This window comes from Leptonotus elevatus, chromosome 9, assembly GCF_054856555.1.
Source record: "Leptonotus elevatus isolate MCC_2025b chromosome 9, RoL_Lele_1.0, whole genome shotgun sequence".
NCBI lineage: Eukaryota > Metazoa > Chordata > Actinopteri > Syngnathiformes > Syngnathidae > Leptonotus > Leptonotus elevatus.
The window spans coordinates 5,172,115-5,192,972 of NC_141247.1; the positions used below are offsets into that span (position 1 = coordinate 5,172,115).

Genomic DNA, 20,858 nt, shown 5'->3' on the forward strand with positions numbered 1-20,858 from the left:
ATAATTTAGTCAGCCACCGATTGCGCAAGTTCTCACACTTGCAATGATGACAGAGGTCTGGAATTTTTTATCATAGGTGCAGTTCAACTGTGAGAATCAATATGTGAGAAAAAAATCTTCAAAATCACATTGCAGGATTTTTAAAGGGTTAGGGTTAATGTGGAGGGTTAGGAATGGGGCCATGTATTGTGAGATTTTGAGCCAAAACCTCCTTCCATCAGTGGGATCATTTAAAATGAAACATGGCTAACTCGATGGGTCTTCCAGCTTGACAATGATCCCAAACACACCGCACGGGCAACGAAGGAGTGGCTCCGAAGGAAGCATTTCAAAGTCCTGGAATGGCTTAGCCAGGCTCCAGACTTCAACCCCATAGAAAATTAGTGGAGGGAGGTGAAAGTCCATGTTGCCTGGCGACAGCCACAATACATCACTGCTGAAGAGGAGATCTGCATGGAATGTCAGCTACAGTGTGTGGAAATCTCCTGAAGCGCTTACAGGTAGGCCTAAACGTTTGACCTCTGTCATTGCCAACCAAGGGTGACCAGATTTTCCAAATTAAAAACTTTGGCGCTACAATTTTGCTGAAAATAAAATGTATAATAAAATGTCACCATAATATTGGGACAAAAAAATTTGTTTGGCGAAATCGGAACACAAGGGTTAATTTAAAACGGGACTGTCGGGGTCAAACTGTGATGTCTGGTGGCTCTTGTTATATTACAAAGTATTGAGATGAACTTTTGTTATTGACAAAATACTTATTTTCCATCATCATTTACAGATAAATTCTTGAAATATATATATAGATAGATAGCCACATTTGATTTCTCTGTCAAACTAATGTCTTCAATAAATTGCTAATTCAAAGGCAACATTGTTACATTTCTTTTTTATAGTTAACTATTCTAGTAGGCTTTTCCTCACACTGTTTTTGCTTTCTAGCAGAAGCCTGGCTTTCAGACTACAGGGAGCCCTCGAGTTACAGAAGAGTTCCGTCCTTATGCTGGCGAGTCAGATTTCACCGTTAAAGCCTATATTTACATCAAAATACTTTGTACAGTAATTAAATAAAACATATTTGGGCCACCCGGAAGATGCCGGAACCAATATTTTGTGCTACCACACGGACATTGATTGCTGACGGACGGCAAAGTGTAACTAATGGAGACTTAAACACAAAAATGGGACATGCCTGATGGCGAGCCGACCTGCTCGATGATTTGCTGGCGGTAACAACAACACAACTTTAAATAACTTTTAAATGGCCTGATTACTGTGGGAAATTGACAAAAAAGAAAGTGCTACGGAAGAGGCAGGGGCGTCGTAAAGTCGAAATGACGTAGGTCGCGTACGATGTAATTCAAGGAATCCCTGTATTCATAATACATTCCACATAGAGTAAGGTTTATTTTTATTTTTTAATTAATTAATTTATTTTTTGAGGGAGTGGGGTGTGGGGCAATGAGCTCCGTTGTGCTTGCACCAAACATAGCTTTTAGAATCCTGGCCAAAAAGTTCAACCTTGATTTCATTGAACAAAGAAACAACACAACCTCCTAAACACATGAAGTAAAACAAGCATGTCTTTCTGTGTGTTCTTAATATTTGATCAAAAGCACACCCATGTACTGTAGCAGACACCAAAAAGAACCCTTTGCCCTAAACCCCTTGGCCCTTCACCTTCCACACACACAATATCATGTGTATATCCTTTGAAAACTTCAGGAACAGAGTAAACAGCCTGAAAAAAAAAAACTGCAGAAAGTGTCTCAAAGGCTCTAATCAGCGGAGCTTTTACCAGCATGCTGCGTGACCTTTCTGAACCTTTGTCACTCACACTACTGTAGCAGGAGCTGCAATTCTTTAATTTGTGCTTCCAAGGTTCAGATAATAATGGGCATCCATGGGAAACTAACAACCTATTGGGAACGTAACAATGTATTTAGGGGCTGCGTCAATCAGCTGCCAGGATCGCTGTGTTCATTATATTTTCAGCTCAGACAGAGTGGGCAGGTTATTTCCATCTTGTGGAAGGCTTGCTTGTTGGCAGGCATTTTCTTTAGTACCAAGGTGATAAGGACATGTGTGAGATTTGTGACATAATGGAATTACAACAGATCCTATTGTCAAATATGGCCCTCGCCCAATGTCAGAGGGGATCTGCTTTTGCTCAACCATGACCCTGGTGAGGAGAATGGTATGGAATACAGATGGATGGATTTGATAGTTAATCCAGAGCAAAGGTTATATTGTAAAATGATTATAAAAATATGATTGGTGATGCATGTGGTTAGCTCGTCTGCCTCACAGTCAGTGATTTTGGATTTAAGGCCGAGAGTATATTTTCCCATTTACTCCAGTTTCCTCCCACTTTCCAAAAATATGAATGTTAAGTTAATTGAAGACACACTGGAAGCCTTTCAAGTGAAGCCCCTGAGGTCACATTCTGAATTTGATCAAAGCTTTTTCTGGTTCTCCAGACGCCCTCTAAAAATGGTTTGAGATTACTTTTATGGATTGTCTTTTGGTAAACAGTGGTGGCCATATCTGTATTATCCTATGGGTAGGCTTTTCAGTTTGAAAATTTTATACACATATAAAAAATAAAGATTTATAAAGTGCAAGTTATGCTAAATTCAAAGGAAAAAAATGCCATGAATTTTGCTGCTTTGCGGTTTATTAGTAAACCCAATTATGTAAACTGCTTTTTATTATGGTGCAAACTTAGTTGTAAGTTCTATTTTTGAAATATTACCTCCAGGAGTTTTATAAACAGGAAAGGACACTATTTTGGTTTTCATAGGACTGATGGCTCAAAGAAATAATTTGGAGCGACAAAAAGATTTGTTGTGTGGGAAGGTCAGGGGGTTTTCACTGTTAGTCACAGGGCAAGCACACACAAACAGCATTTTTCCTGTAAACAAAATGTTGTGTATACAATTAATGCAACCAACACACTCAGTGCATCCATCCACCCATCCATGTTCTATACTGCATATATTGTTCAGGGTCACGGGGAGCTGTAGCCTCTCTCCTCCCAAGCCGACCTCGGGCAAAAGGCTGCGCACCAGCCAGTTGCAGGCTGCATAATCAAATTTCAATCCAAACAGGCATTTTGAATCTTTGAAAAATGAGTCTAAACAATCATACTCAAACATAACATTTTACAATTACATTTTAAGCCAAGAGGTTGATAAAAAAGTAATACATTGAGACATGCAGAGGATTAATATCACAGGCCACTGCATTGTCTAAATGATGGGGACCAGACATAAACAACATTGTCCACTGGCAAGGTTTTATATTCTGGTTGTGCAAGTCCCTTTCTTAAAATAGGTTTTGTACTGAAACAGTAAAGTGGGAATTGGATGTACTGTATCTTTGCAAAGCATTCAAACCATTCTCATCAGCTTGTCCAACACTACTTATTCTTAAGATTCTTTGAATTTAATCTCTCTTTTATTCGATGAGTGCTGTCCTAAATCCCTTGAATAATTGGACAAAAAATAAATAATGCTCTTACTTATAGTGTTTTGATAGTGCTATTAAGATGTGATAGAATTTTGGAGAATTGGTTGAAAAATAACAACCGGAGCTGCATCCCCCAAAGGATAACTTAGAAATGAATAAGTTATTCAAGTATGACGCAAATCATATTTTCCAAACCATCTCATTTGAAAGTAAGGTGGAAAACCTGTCAAAGAAGAGGTGATGACTGATATTCATGTACATGCAGGTATGACTTCTATTTGGATTGGTGGTTACATTGAAATACACTTGGGAGTGAAAATATGCATAAATATGACACGAATGACTCCTGTGGGGCTTGTTTTCTCAGCTAATGTACACTCTGGACAGTTACTAACATTGTAGGATAGACACTTGAATCTATTATTAATCATATGTTAATGGCTATGGTCTGATTTTAAAAGTAACCTTGTGATATTACATCTTTGACTGTTAAAGTACATTTATACCAATTAACATAATAACACTATTCCAAAAAATTAAGGAAATTCTAAAATCCCACATTCAAAGCTCAATGAATGAAATGTACATGTTGAAAATCTTAATATGAATTTATCCAGTGCTGGTCAAGGTGAGCGTGGAATCACAAGGTGATTAAACTTTGGCTAATTTTGTCACAACAACTCTTATTGCAACATTATGTGTGAATCGCTGGTCTGTGCCTTTTTGCACACCTTGCAACATCTGGGCATGAACATGATGAGAAGACCACACCTGTACATTCTGTGTTCAGAGCCGAGGGAACTCATCCAAATTCTTAACAGCCATTATGGTGCATCTGCCTAGCAGATGGGATCTGCACCCTACAAGGATATACTTCCCCAGGCCATCGCTGACCCATGGCCAAACTGTCATGCCCAAGGCAGCAGACCGAATCTTTCACATCCATCCTATGTGCTCAATGTGTATCTGCTTTCATTTGTGAAGACAACAGGCCACTGGTGGTGGATCTGCCAACTCTAATGATCTCTGGCAAATGCTAATCGGGCTGCATGTTGCCAGGCTGTGAGCGCATTGCCCAACTTGCTGGAACAGACTGGAGGTCAATTTGAAAAGCGTTGGCAGTGCATCTCCTGTTCATCCAAACACAAAAGTACAGATACTGTAGCTATCCTGCTGCTGGGTTTTTTGCCCTCTTAAGGCCATCTTTTCTAGCATGTCTTCTAGTATCTCATGCATGCTTTTGACATGCTGCAGGGAGTTCTAGAACACCTGCTAGGATGTGCAGTCATGAAGGAGCTGTATTACCCGAAACTACTTTTGTAGGCTGCAGAGGGGAAATTGACCATATGCTATTTCAATACTTGCCCTTTTGCAAAATTGCCCCCCAAACAGAGCAGGTTTACATACAGTCAAACTGTCTCACTATCATGACTACATACCTATTTGAGTAGTTTCCTTTATCTCTGTCACGGTGGGGTGGAGGACCCAAATACAGGGAGGCAGGAGAACCACGGCAGGGAAGCATGTAATACTGAACACAATTTATTTAACAAAAACACTAACAGGGGAACTGGGTAAAACTCTAAACAAAACCAACAAAGTTATGAAAAGACCAAAAAACAAAGTAACAACAAAACACAAGAGTGGGGACAGCGACAATGATCCAACCTAGACTGAACGAAACCTGGAAACTAAATACAAGCCAACTGACGAGACAACGAGAGACACCTGGACAAGACACAAGTAGCTGGGGGAGATGATTGGACGACAAGGGAACAGGATGATGAGTACAGGTGCAAACAACCCAACCAGCAAGACAGGACACAAAGACAAAACAACAAACCCAAGCATGACAGACACAAATCACAACACTCTCTTAGTGTATCTTTCAGTAAACTTATAAATAGATGTTAATTGTCAAGCTCGGAGTTCACTGTAGGCATTCTGCTGACCTCCAGGAAGAGTATCACCTGTGATTTGTGTTTTAAATCTAGTAATAGCAAAACACAGCATTCATAACCATGTGGCTTGTATCAAATGAGACTGGTAATGTTGATACACAAACCCCAAATCAAAAAATTGGTGCCTTTTATATATTTAAAACAGAATGCAGTGATTTGCAAAACCTGTTCAACCTTTATTGTTCTTTTGTTGTTGCAATTATTCACTCATTTTTTTATTTAATGCCTGCATCACATTACAAATAAGCTACATCACCTTTCCTTTTAACAACACTCAACTCTTCCGGCTGGCTCCGGCACGATGGAGCTGGTCCGCAATCGATCCGCAGCGCATACGCAGCCGGTGTAATTTTAACAAGCTGGTAGAATGGAAACAAATCGGCTCCGCCGCCGGAGCGGAGCGGGTCCGCAACGCACATGCATGCTGTGTAATCTCAGGGTAAAAGTTTGCGTAGCTTTAGCGGTACAAATGGAGCAATGGGAGAGCGTGTAATCCACTAAGCACGCGCAGATGGGGACATTCCGAACTAACAACCAGATTGTGCCCGTTGCGCCGGGAGTTTTTGTGTGTACATGAATGAGATCATTTGCATACATTTGGCGAAGAATTTGGCCACCTTTATGCAAATGAGACACATTGATAAACAGCGTCTAATTCACTAGCACCAGCGCTAATAGCCACACGCCGTTTGAGTAATGCAAACAACGTACATGAAAGGCCGCTTCCTCGATTGTGTTGAAGGCTCTCATGCAGAATTTCAAGCGATCATGGCAGCAGTGGGCTGCCCGCCCCCTTATTCACCACGCACGCTATTCGCCGGGGATGGGTTTGTTATTTTGCGATCATTTTCACGGGACAGATGCATTACCAGTCCGTTATGCTACATGAAAATCCATCTCTACTGTATGCCCACATCAACCTCTGAAAATATAAAAGATGATCGCACCAATAATTTGTATTTTATGGACATTAAATAAATGAACAAATAACGTCGTCATCGTCCTCTCCGCGCACTACAGCTTAATGACACTAAATGAGGAAAACGCTTTTGGACCTCTTCCGTCCGCCTGAGAATGTCATCTTTCTCGCAACTGTTACTATACTGCCGTGTTCTTGGGGTTGCCATGTGTCATAAATCAGGCGCAAATTTGCTCCCAGCTGTGAAACTTTGTGGCCGTGTTTGCGCTGGTATATTTGCAGTTGTGGAGCAATATTTAGCGCTCTTAGTCGACGCAGCGCATTCTTAGTGGATTTGGCCCTCAGTGTATGACTTAAGAGTTAAGGGATAAGTCACGCTTCATGCTAGATATGACATGGTTATTCTTTCTTTATGCTGATGTTTTTTGGGTCCAGCAAGACACTTTGAACTTGGGCATTGTCAGAAATAAGGCTCAGTCAAGGAGTGTTGAGCTGCAGAGACACACTTACCTTGTCTTACTGTATGTTTATTGTGTTTTGTTAGTAATTAAATCAGTCTTAAAAACAGGGCCGGCAAGCCTACAAGCAGACTATGCAGCTGCTTAGGACCCATTGGCCACTAGGGGGCCCCGAATTTGGCAACCCCATTTTATATCTTGTTGGTGGTGTTGTTGAGAATCGATTGGAATCGGGAGTAATATTCTGATTATTCTGGAATCGTTTTCATTTTTGTTTTTTTGTTTTTATGGCGCTTGAGAGCCTCGTCCGCTTACCGGAAGAACTACTTGATGAGACCAATGAAAAAGAAAAGCGCAAACGCACGCGTCACACGGGTGCACCCGGCGTCGATCAGTGGTGTGTATGACGAGCTTGACGCTCACTTCAAATGCAGTCAACAGCTCGCCGAATTTCAAAGTCATAATCGGGTGAGTTTAACAAATATGTCTATTGTTAACAGCGCATTTACAGTGGGTCAACTCAAATGCAAAATAAGCAGCTAACATTAGCATATGTACAGTATTTTCAATCCCAAGTGAGCGTGTGTTCTCATTTGCAGTAACCGGCACGATGTATAAACAGCAAGCACGTTGTAAACAGTAATACTACACACACTGTACTTGCTGCTAATCTTAAACTGAGTTACCAAATTGCTCTTCTTGTGTCTGTCTACACTAGTCTACACAGCAGGTTAAGGAAGCTCACGTGTGGATTTATTTTCTTGAGGTTTTCAAAAATAAAGCTCTAGTGAAAGTAAAAAAAAAAAAAGAATGATTCGCGAATTCAATCACGGTTAAAAACAACCCTGTGAGAAATTCATAGTAAAACTAACAAAAAAGTGTGCGAACTTTTATTTACCACTGAATCAATTCATAATTATAGGTAGATATGTGAATTGTGAAGCTATAATTTATTTATTTTCATATATACACCATATAGCTGGGGAGGTGGGGGGAGACAGCTTTTTAGAAAAGCAAAACAAAGATTTTTCAAAGTTTTGGTGCCCTATCGAATGATGAATGCTGCAGGTGAATGTATTCCACTTCAAACAATGGTCAGCATTGGATACTATGTTCTACACTGTTTTTCTTTCGGTCATTTGTACCCCTGGCAGTGATTACTACATTTCCAATAAATACCGGTACTGTGCGATAATGTTTAATACACCGAAAGGCTGCGCGAATGCTAGTATTTCACACTACAATCCAGAGTGCAACCAGTGTAAGAAATAAAGAGATACTAATAATATTAGGAGGCTCTTTAACCTTATTAGCATGTCACAGCGGCATGATAAAAAGGCAGTTATTATATCATTGGATGCAGAAAAAGCTTTTGACAAAGTTAACTGGTCCTTCCTCTTTGCTGTTTTAAATAAATTTGGCTTTGGGAAGTCATTTATTCACTGGGTGTCAGTATTATATGATTCTCCTAAAGCTAAAGTTACTACTAATGGGATTATATCTCAGAGAAGCACAAGACAGGGATGCCCACTGTCGCCTTTTTTATTTGCAATATTTATTGAACCGCTTGCATTACCCATACGCCAGGAAAGAAGGATTCAAGGAATTCACTCTGGGGTAACAGAACATAAAATTAATCTATATGCCGATGATATTTTACTTTATTTAGAAAAGCCTGCTATTTCGTTAGGGGAAGTATTTAACTTAATAACTAAATTCTCACAGTTATCAGATTATTCTATTAACTGGACAAAATCAACACTTCTACCTATTACAGAAAATTCATGGAACCCTGCAAGCCAGGACCCACACTACTCATTTCCTATAGGTAATTTAAAATACTTAGGCATAAAAATCTCACCTAAATTAACTGATTTAATTCATTTAAACTTTACTCCACTTCTGGATAGCATTTATAGTGACTTGAAAGCGCTGGAATAATCTTCCTATTTCTCTAATAGGACGAATAGCCACTATTAAAATGAAAGTTTTACCCAAAATAAACTATTTTTTCTCAATGATTCCATTTAAACCTACGGCTAACTGGTTCCAGTTGTTGGACTCAGCCGTTACAAAATGTTACTGGAATAAAAAAAAAGCAAAGATTAGTCTATCTACTATAAAAATAAATCCAAAGGAGGTCTAGAGGCACCAAATTTTATGCACTACTATATAGCCAACCAGCTACAATATATTATTTTATGGGCACAACCCAACAGAGATACTAACTGGTTCCAGTTGTTGGACTCAGCCGTTACAACATTTTACTGGAATAAAAAAAAAGCAAAGATTAGTCTATCTACTATAAAAATAAATCCAAAGGAGGTCAGAGGCACCAAATGTTATGCACTACTATATAGCTAACCACCTACAATATATTATTTTATGGGCACAACCCAACAGAGATACTAACTGTTGGCTGGAACTAGAACAGAAGGATTGTAATAACCTCAGACTTCGAGATTTACTCTTTATTACAACATCGATTAAACTACATAATTGTTTTAAAAATCCAATGATTTCCGCCACCCTGACTGCCTGGTGGAAGGCACTAGAAATGACAAAAGCCCAAGTGGAGCCCTGCGGTCTTTCTCCCCTATGGCATAACCCCGACTTTCAACTTAACAACCAATCGTTTTATTTGGGTGTGTGGGAGCAGAAAGGAATTACACATCTCCACCATCTCTTCTCAGATAATATGTTTATATAATATACATCCTTGCTCCAAAAATACAAAATAAAAAACGGAATTTTTTTACATTATTTGCAAGTTAAAAGTATGATAAAGAAACAAATTCCAACACTTCAGGGTACGCTCCAACCGCCTGTTTTAGCTAAAGATATTACCAAGCATTCCAAGGTCCATCGCCTTAACCACTCGGCCACGACAACATATAATTTTAGCTTTTAATGTTAACATTAGGGTTAACACCAGTGCTTGTCCCTCTAAATTTCGGGAACAGTATGAACTTCAGTTGGCTTCTTGATTGGCTGTCATTCTGTTCCATGCATGTCACAATCACCATCTACTTACAAAGTAATTCGATGGTAGGGCTCGCGCTGACTTTGGTCAGAAGGGGCTTGTTGGGGTCATTTATAAATCCACTTATTGCGTCTACTAGTCTTTACAGAATCAGGTTTTAGGAACAAGCAGCTAATTTCAATGCTTACAACATGATGACCATACAATCCAATGATTACTGTAAAACCTGCATTCTCGTCTGTAGGACAAGTGTCCAGAGCCGAATAAAAAAAATGACATGTTGAAAATACCTTGTCAGGAGTGGGATTTGAACCCACGAAGAAGAAAAAAAAAGAAAGGAGAAAAAAAGAGAAAGAAAAGAAGAAGAAAAAAAGAAATAGAGAGAGAAAGTGTGAGGGAGGTAGATTAAAACAGCAGAACTTAAAATTGTAATAATAATAATAACAAGTCTTGTAGAAATTGCTACCAGAAAATCACAATTTATACCGCTCTATTCTTTAGACCATCACCAGCCACATTGGTTGATGATAAAAAAAAGAAAACGAAAAAGTTAATTTGGAACCCTATTTGTTTTTTATCATTTGCTTGACTTTAAAACAACTTATGTTGCTAGTCTCAATACTTAATTACAAGTTTAAAACAAATATAGCTCAAATTATTTATTTTCATATATTTAAATTAGGTTTGGCATCATATACTTTAAGTACTGACTGTAAGTTGGAATGAGAAGTTTGAATTACCTTCTGCAGTGCAACAAAATCTGACTAACATATATGAAATATGGATGTATGGGTTACCCAGTACACGGTGAAGAAATGGCACACATATGGGCCCCATGACATTATTTTGCTTAAAGCCCCCAAATGGCCAGGGCCCGCTTAAAATGCATGTATGGATTCAAGTGGATTACTAACAACCTGGATAAAGTACAGTTGATGCGCTTATAGCAGAACTCCCAGAAAACTGCACAAACTGATAATTGTTGTAGGTGGAATTCTTTCCAATTCTTGCTTGATATACAACTTCAGTCGCTCAACAGTCATAATCAACATAATTCTGTTTTAGTCTATCTTCTGCATTCTCCTCTCTAACACTAACTACCCACGTCTTCCATTAACCTTGTCTCTTTCCGGTCAGCTCTATACTCATCATCCTTCTACTAATATACAGTACTCACTATCACTCCCCTGGACATGTTCGAAGCATCTAAGTCGGATCTCTAACATTTTCCCAAAACAACTAATCTTGGCTGTCCCTCTAGTGAGCTCATTTCTAATCCTATCCTTACTGGTGACTCCTAAAGAAAACCTCATAGGTTTTGTTTTTGCCACCTGAAGCTCTGCTTCTTCCTGTTGTTTCTTCAATGCCACTGTCTTTAAAAAGTACATCATGACCGGCCTCACTACTGTCATAAACTTTCCTCTTCGACTTTTCTATCACCCTTGACACTTTACTCCACTTGTTCCAACCTGCTTAAATCCATTTCTTCACACTCACCATTACTCTGGATTGTTGACCCCAAGTATTTAAAGTCTTGCATCCTCGCTATCTCTTCTCTTTGTAGCCACAGTCGTCCTCCTTCAGCCCTCTCATTCAAGCACATGCAGCATATATAAACAGTCTCACTTCTCCTCCCCTTTCCAGCACATGCCTAACCTCATCTGTCAAAGGATGAATGTCCATAATAGTTTGGCAAATTTTTAAGTCGGATGCCTTTCCTGACGCTAACCTCTGTGTTTACCCGACCTTGGGACCGACCTACAGCTGGCACTTACTTGTACCCCTGTAGTGCTGCATTATCTTGAGCTTCATATTGCGCCACATATTTCCAAAAGGAATACTCAAACTCCTTTTACTACAAAGCCATTCTTTTATAACAGATGTGCAATTGTGCATGCCAACACACACCATACCATCACAGATGCCGACTTTTGAACTTTGCACTTTTGTCTTTAGCTTGGAGGGCATGATGTCCATGATTCTTAAAACATATTTGAAATGTGTACTCATCAGACCACAGCACACTTTTCCAATTTGCATTACCCCATCTCAGATGAGCTTGGGCCCAGACAAGCATTTCTGGGTGTTGTTGATATATGGCTTTCATTTTGCATCGTAGCTTTTGAACTTGCATTTGTAAATATAACGATGAACTGTGTGTTTTCTGAAGTGTTTCTAATCTCACATGGCAATATCTTTTTACACAATGATACCAGTTTTGAATGCAGTGCTGCCTGAGGGGTCACGGGCATTAAATGTTGGTTTGGAATTGGGGTTTGTATTAAATAACTTGGAATGAATAAAAAGCTGCCTCACAGTCATACAGTAGGTTCTGTAGTTTGAATCTCAGCTTTGACCATTCGGTGGGGAGTTTGCATGTTTCTTGCACACTGTGGGTTCCTCCCAGAAAAATCTGGATTGCTTCGAAAAACATGTATGCTAGTTTACTTAAAGACTACAAATGTGTCAATGTGGGTATAAATAGAAGTTTATCTAGATCAGTGGTGTCCAAACTTGGTCCTCGAAGGCAGGAGTCCTGCAGGTTTTGGATGTTACCTTGCTCCAACGCACCTGTTTCCAATGAACAGGATCATTAACAGGCTTATGCAGAGCTTGCTGATGACATTCAGGTGTGTTGGAGAAGAGAAGCACCCAAGAGCTGCACGACTCCGGCCACCAAGGACCAAGTTTGGACATCAATGATCTATCATCATAGGTCTCGAACTCAGATATCCGATGGCTGCAGTCCTGCATGTTTTAAAGGTTTTCCTCCTCCAGCACACCTGAATCAAATGATCAGAATCCTTATCAGGTTTCTGAAGAGCTTGCTGATGAGCTGATCCTTTGAATCAGGTGAGTAGGAAGAGGGAAACCTCTAAAACAGGGGTTGGAAATCCTGGACCTTGAGAGCCGCAGTCCTGCGTGTTTTAGATGTCTGCCTCCTGCCTGATTCTGATCATTCAAATAGGTGCATTGGAGGAGGGAAAGATCCAGAACAAGCTCCCTACCCCGCTCTAAAACATGCAGAACTGCGGTCCTCCAGGTCTGGAGTTTAAGACCAATGATCTTGAGTACAGTATATGTGCCATGTGATTGATTGGAGAAAAGTCACCTAAAACCTGCACAGATTGGTTCCATTGCATGCCTGGCCCTGAACAGGATTAGATATAAAAAATGAAATGAAGGGTGGAAAAGAAACAGACAGGTCATATTTGTACCCACGCATTCATGAAACTGATTGCTATGTGACTGCTGTCTCCAACACATTGCTTGCGAACTAATGATAGCGGATTAACTTGCTGCTCAATCCAGCTGTGACTGTTGATGCAGCTACAGTACACTTGGTAAAACATAGATAGTGACATTGGTCCTCAGACCCATAATGTAAAGAGAGAAAGCTACTCGCACAGTTAATCTGCCTTTACCACTAGACAATGCAATATTTAATTTGCGGCATTGCATATTTATTTGGTGGTGAATATGTTATGCTCATGCCCACTTGATATTGGGAAGCAAGTTATGATCATGATTGTGTTGTTGGGAATATTCGTGGAAGTTCATACTTCACACTTCCACAAATTCACAGCACAGCAAAATAAAGAAAATACTTACCAGTATGTACAGATGTTGACAGAGTTGATGTACGAACAAGAGTAAACAAGCCTAAAGTGATATTGTGAGTATTTTGAGTTTTGGAAATAATTTATCTTGGTCTCACTTTTTATATCCCAGAAAAAGTGGCATTTGAATTGGGGAGTGTAGACTCTTTATATCCACTGTAGCTTTCACACATATCCTAGCATCAAACTGATATCCTCACCTTTCCTCCTCCCTTGCCCCCTTAAAACACTAATTTTCCTTATTATCAATGCTTCCTGCTTGAGTGAACTTTACAATGATTGGCTGCATATTGATTTACATGAGAAATGTCCGCAATAGTTATTAACAACTAAGCAGTGGACTGGATATCTAGTGAGCTTATCAATGGATCTCTCTCGATGCGTTTATGTTCGTGAGCTTGTGCTCTAAACATAAATAATTCACTGCAGTATATACAGTAGCATCCGTTAGAGAGATATCATATATATAGTGTATAGTTGTATGACCATGAACAGATATTTCATGTTTACTACCCTTCCTCATGATGAACAAATATAATCTCATCACATTAACGACTATCCAGGTCATTGGTTCGATGTGGTTCAACGGTTTTATAAAGGAGGCTCTTAAGCGGGAAATCCTGACACACAAGAACATATATCTAGTCTTTTGTTGAGTGGCTGGGAATAATAATTGGAGCTATAAATTTAAGATACGGTAATGCAATGGTGCATCCGTGTAGCACTGCGTTTGATCAACATTGTGCATTTAACTTTCACATACTAGAACCTAGCATAATTACGCAAACATATATTCAGAGGTGATTATGAAGGATCCACACACATGTATTTTATTCTCGAGTTTTAGCAATCTGGATTAAAATGTGCTGCACAGTGCCAAAAATCTTGGGGCTCTTTATTCATGACCAGTGAAAGTCTGGCGAGGAGCGCCGGTGGCATTTCTGGATGTTGTTTATACTGTATGGCTTTTGCTTAGCACATTAAACTAGCTGGGTTGTTCTTCTCTCCAGTCCAGCTTCCAAATTTGCGAACTCCATTCATTTGTTGGTGTGACGTGAAAGGCTAACAGTGAAGTAATGACAGAGGCGTTTCTTCACTTTAATGCTCATTAGCTGACTATTCCCACACACTCAATTTGAAAATTCTGATACGACCTTTGCTTCTTTTTTTTTTTACTGCCACTTTGCATGTAAATTTGTGTCACCGCTGATTTGTGCACAGCCCCAAAAAAATAAATAAAAATAAAAACCAAGAACATCCCAAAACTTCAGAAGCGTATTTCATCCACTTGAAAAAAATAAAAATAAAATACTCCTGTTTTTCTGACTATTTTTTGGGGGGAGATTTGTTTTATTTTTGTGTGTTTTTTATTTAAATTTTCTGTTTTTCTGAATATTTTTTTTCTGTTTTACTGCATTTTTTTTGTCATAAAAAATATCCCGAAAAACAGTGGGAAAATAATTATTTATTATATTATTAAACAACAACAGAGCACCAGTTTCTGTTTTTCTGAGTATTTTTTTTATTTTTTTATTTTTAAATACCCCACCGTTTTTCGGAGTAATTTTGCCCAAAAAACAAACAAACATTTAAATAAAATAAAAAATCGAAAACATCCCAAAACTACAGAAGCGTATTGCATTCACTTGAAAAAAAAAAAAACAACTCCAGTTTTTCTGACTATTTTTTGGGGGGAGCTTTGTTTTATTTTTGTGTGTGTGTTTTTTCCCCTTTTTTTTTCTGAATATTTTATTCTGTTTACTGCATATTTTTTTGTCATAAAAAATATCCAGAAAAACAGTGGGAAATAATTATTCAGATAAAAAGGAGGAAAAATTACTCAGAAAAACAAAGCAAAAAAATACAGAAAATCAGAAAAAAATTAATCAAAATAAACACAAAAAAAAATCAATAACAACAGAGCACCAGCTTCTGTTTTTCTGAGTATTTTTTTTCAAAAATGTTCCTGAATATTCTAAATATTTTTTAATGACAGAAACAAATATTCAGTTAAAGAAAAAAATATTCAGAAAAAACAGAAAATAAAAATACACACAAAAACAAAGTTCCCTAAAAAAAATTGTCAGAAAAACAGGAGTTTGTTTTTTCAAGTGAATGCAATATGCTTCTGTACAAAACCCATGAAGATTGAGTGACATATTTAACAAAGCAAACTGGTCCTCTCAGCATGACATCAACCAACAGCATTTTTTAGTGATCAGGTATCTGAATTTGTGTATGCATTTTAATGGGGACATTAATTAGTCCAGGAATAATTTGAGGTGGCGAGTGTTTAAAATCGAACTTAAATTCCTTATTGAAACTTACAAACTAAATAATGATTTGAATAAAATGAGTGAACAATAACTAAATGATGATTAAAGTGCACTTGGCTGGTGACCACTCCAGGATGTAACCTGCTTGCCTTTCAGCTGGGATAGGCCCTCAGCTAAGATCACCTATGACCGTAGAACAAGCAGTGCAGAAAATGGATATTATGATAATGATGAATTGTGTGTTTCAACTTGACACTCTGAAGGAGGATCTTAGAGTGGTGTCCATGTTGTTGAATAGCTTACACTGAAACTTGGACAACAATGCTTTCATCCGTGATCGATTCGTACATTTACCTCCATCACCTCGGCAGTAAAATCGGTTGCTTAACTTGACATGAACATCACATTTGCATCGTGAGCTATTCTTCCAGAGCTGCTCTCCCAATTTTTGATACCTCATGCATTTGACAAGTTGATGAATGGATCTGGTAAAGTGCATGTCATGGAAAATGAAATACACCATCACAAACCTTTCAGGCTTAGCAAGTATTAGCTTATTCTATCTATGTAATTAGAATGAAGACTTTTTAAGACGGTCAGCAAAATGTTCAGAAATTTTGAAAATCACTATCACCAAGACCAACAATAGATAGAACGAGTATAATTTTGTGCAAAACATGGTTTGTGCAGTAAGTTGTTTTCCAAAATCACTTGACTGTGTGCACTGATTGTTGATCTTAGATAATGGTAAATATTGCCATAAGATTATTTCCTTTGGTCCGCAGTAACCCGCTTATTTCCTGACCTTCATCTTATGAACTTTCAATGCTTCCTGTTTTGTCAAACTTTATGTGTAGCAAGTGTTGGCAGAAGATGCGTGCCTCAGTTTGAATGTTAGCTAGATGATGAGTGGCAGGCTGTGTCAAATGAAGTGGATTGATTTTAGTTGATTTCTTCATTCTGATCCTTATTATCCCCAAAAGAAAGACTCACCTTGTGTTTGTTTCGATGAAAAGGCCACTTGTTGGTCTGACTAGTCTGCCAATTAAATGATCCCTCCAGTTTATTAACAACTAAACAAGGTTGGACATAATGAACTGCAGTTCAGCAGAACATACCAAACTGACACAAAATCAGGATGATAAATACTGTATAATCACTTGGCACAGGAGAGTGGTGTGAAAATAAGACTCCTTTTAAATGATCCTCATCAATATCAAAGTGTTTACTGTAATGAACGGATCAAAAGACTTCTCCGCCTAGAATGATGTACAATTTGTTTCTTATATCATTGACCTTTTCACTCGTGTCACAGCAAATGTCACAGTATGAAGATTATCCATCATGCAGGAAGTCTTCGCTCAATACGTCAACACTGGATGGAACCGAGCTGTTGTCTTCAGAAGTTAATCCAAGATTCTACAGTAATGTGCAGACAAAAACAAAACATTGTTAACTTCAATAACACTAAGTCTATAATATAAACAAATATAAAGGTGTGCCAAAGAAAGTGTGCCAAAAACATTTGTGCCACCAACATGAACAATTCTTCACAGTAATTATTTTTGTGTGTGTTAATTTTGCCAGGAAATTAAACACTTGTCATAACATCCTGATTTTCAAAATATAACTTTAAAAAGCATGAAACACATTTGTCACCAGTTCTTCTAAAAACCTCTACTGGAATTTCTGGGTGCAGAAGAAACTCGATCATCCAACTGGAGCTCAGTGTCACATTGTAATGTGCTTATGCAGCCAATTAGTAGCTGCATTGTAAATACAGACACCTGATTGGCTGTGCAACACAGATCAGGAAGTGAAGTGCTTCAAGTGCAGAACGACTCATGATTTTGCAGCAAAACTAGACTACGATGAGACGCCATTCCCTTTATACAAAGTACATTTAATTTTAATCGACTCTGTTTATGTAGCATAAGCAGATGAGGTGACCGAGTGGTTAAGGTGATGGACTGCTAATCCATTGTGTTCTACATGCATGGGTTTGAATCCCATCCTCATCGTGGTTTAGTACTTTCCACAATGCTGCTGCTTTGAGAACATTTTCAGCAGTGTTCCTCAGAGGATGTGGGTGATGCTCAAGAGGTACAGGTCACTAGACTGTCCTTTGTCACCAGTTCTTCTAATAACCTCTACTGAAAGTTTTGGGTGCAGAAGAAGCTGCATCATCCAGCTGGAGCTCAGTGTCACATTGTAATGAGCTTATCCAGCCAATTTTTAGCTGCATTGTAAACATAGACACCCGATTGGCTGTGCAACACAGATCCGGATGTGAAGTGCTTCAAGTGCAGAACGACTCATGATTTTGCAGCAAAACAAGACCACAACGAGATGCCATTCCCTTTATACAAAGTGAATTTCATTTTAATGGACCCTGTTTGTCAAACATAAGCAGATGAGGTGACCGAGTGGTTAAGGTGATGGACTGCTAATCCATTGTGTTCTACATGCATGGGTTCAAATCCCATCCTCATCGTGGCTTAGTATTTTCCACACTGCTGCTACTTTGAGAACACTTTTAGCAGTGTCCCTCGCAGGATGTGGGTGATGCTCAAGAGTTACGGGGCACTGGACTGTTCAAGAAGAACAAGCAGATGAGGTGACCGAGTGGTTAAGGTGATGGACTGCTAATCCATTGTGTTCTACATGCAAGGTTCAAATCCCATCTTCATCGTAGTTTAGTATTTTCCACACTGCTGCTTTTTTGAGAACACTTTCAGGAGTGTCCCTCAGAGGATGTGGGTGATGCTCAAGAGGTACAGGGCACTAGACTGTCCTTTGTCACCAGTTCTTCTAATAACCTCTACTGAAAATTTTGGGTGCAGAAGAAGCTCCATCATCCAGCTGGAGCTCAATGTCACATTGTAATTTGCTCATGCGGCCAATCGTTAGCTGCATTGTAAACATAGACACCCGATTGGCTGTGCAACACAGATCCGGATGTGAAGTGCTTCAAGTGCAGAACGACTCATGATTTTGCAGCAAAACAAGACCACGATGACATGCCATTCCGTATATACAAAGTGAATTTAATTTTAATGGACCCTGTTTGACAAGCGTAAGCAGATGAGGTGACCGAGTGGTTAAGGTGATGAACTGCTAATCCATTGTGTTCTACATGCATGGGTTGGAATCCCATCCTCATCGTGGCTTAGAATTTTCCACACTGCTGCTACTTTGAGAACTCTTTTAGCAGTGTCCCTCGCAGGATGTGGGTGATGCTCAAGAGTTACGGGGCACTGGACTGTTCATGAAGAACAAGCAGATGAGGTGACCGAGTGGTTAAGGTGATGGACTGCTAATCCATTGTGTTCTACATGCATGGGTTCGAATCCCATCCTCATCGTACTTTAGAATTTTCCAAACTGCTTTTACTTTGAGAACACTTTGAGCAGTGTCCCTCAGAGGATGTGGGTCATACTCAAGAGGTACGGGGAACTGGACTGTCCTTTGTCTCCGGTTCTTCTAATAACCTCTACTGAAATTTTGGGTGCAGAAGAAGCTCCATCATCCAGCTGGAGCTCAATGTCACATTGGAATGTGCTTATGCAGCCAATCGTTAGCTGCATTGTAAATATAGACACCCGATTGGCTGTGCAACACAGATCTGGATGTGAAGTGCTTCAAGTGCAGAACGACTAATAATTTTGCAGCAAAACAGGACCACAACGAGATGCCATTCCCTTTATACAAAGTGAATTTAATTTTAATGGACCCTGTTTGTCAAACGTACGCAGATGAGGTGACCGAGTGGTTAAGGTGATGGACTGCTAATCCATTGTGCTCTACATGCATGGGTTTGAATCCCATCCTCATCGTGGCTTAGTATTTTCCACACTGCTGCTACTTTGAGAACACTTTTAGCAGTGTCCCTCGCAGGATGTGGGTAATGCTCAAGAGTTACGGGGCACTGGACTGTTCATCAAAGAAAAGCAGGTGAGGTGACCGAGTGGTTAAGGTGATGGACTGCTAATCCATTGTGTTCTACATGCATGGGTTCGAATCCCATCCTCATCGTGGTTTAGTATTTTCCACACTGCTGCTACTTTGAGAACACTTTTAGCAGTGTCCTTCGCAGGATGTGGGTAATGCTCAAGAGTTACGGGGCACTGGACTGTTTATCAAGGAAAAGCAGATGAGGTGACCAAGTGGTTAAGGTGATGGACTGCTAATCCATTGTGTTCTACACGCATGGGTTCAAACCCCATCCTCATCGTACTTTAGAATTTTCAAAACTGCTTTTACTTTGAGAACACTTTCAGCAGTGTCCCTCAGAGGATGTGGGTCATGCTCAAGAGGTACGGGGCACTGGACTGTCCTTTGTCACCAGTTCTTCTAATAACCTCTACTGGAATTTCTGGGTGCAGAAGAAGCTCGATCATCCAACTGGAGCTCAGTGTTACATTGTAATGTGCTTCTGCAGCCAAACGGTATTTGCGTTGTAAATACAGACACCCGATTGGCTGTGCAACACAGATCAGGAAGTGAAGAGCTTCAAGTGCAGAACGACTCATTATTTTGCAGCAAAACAAGACCACGATGAGATGCCATTCCCTTTATACAAAGTAAATGTAATTTTAATCGACTCTGTTTATGTAGCATAAGCAGATGAGGTGACCGAGTGGTTAAGGTGATGGACTGCTAATCCATTGTTTTCTATATATGCATGGGTTAGAATCCCATCCTCATCGTGGCTTAGTATTTTCCACACTTCTGCTCCTTTGAGAACACTTTTTGCAGTGTCCCTTACAGGATGTGGGTGATGCTCAAGAGTTAAGGGGCACTGGACTGTTTATCAAGGAGAAGCAGATGAGGTGACCGAGTGGTTAAGGTGATGGACTGCTAATCCATTGTGTTCTACATGCATGGGCTCGAATCCCATCCTCATTGTGGTTTAGTATTTTGCATACTACTTTGCTACTTTGAGAACACTTTCAGCAGTGTCCCTCAGAGGATGTGGGTGATGCTCAAGAGGTACAGGGCACTAGACTGTCCTTTGTCACCAGTTCTTCTAATAACCTCTACTGAAAATTTTGGGTGCAGAATAAGCTCCATCATCCAGCTGGAGCTCAGTGTCACATTGTAATGTGCTTATCCAGCCAATTTTTAGCTGCATTGTTAATACAGACACCCGATTGGCTGTGCAACA

General features: G+C 39.5%; 1 non-coding gene across 1 annotated transcript; it reads left to right on the plus strand.

Annotated features, from left to right (window-relative positions):
* Window positions 1–19,644: 19,644 nt before the first annotated feature.
* Window positions 19,645–19,726, plus strand: trnas-gcu (transfer RNA serine (anticodon GCU)). The gene has a single exon. It is a non-coding gene; the product is annotated as a tRNA-Ser (tRNA).
* Window positions 19,727–20,858: the final 1,132 nt, after the last annotated feature.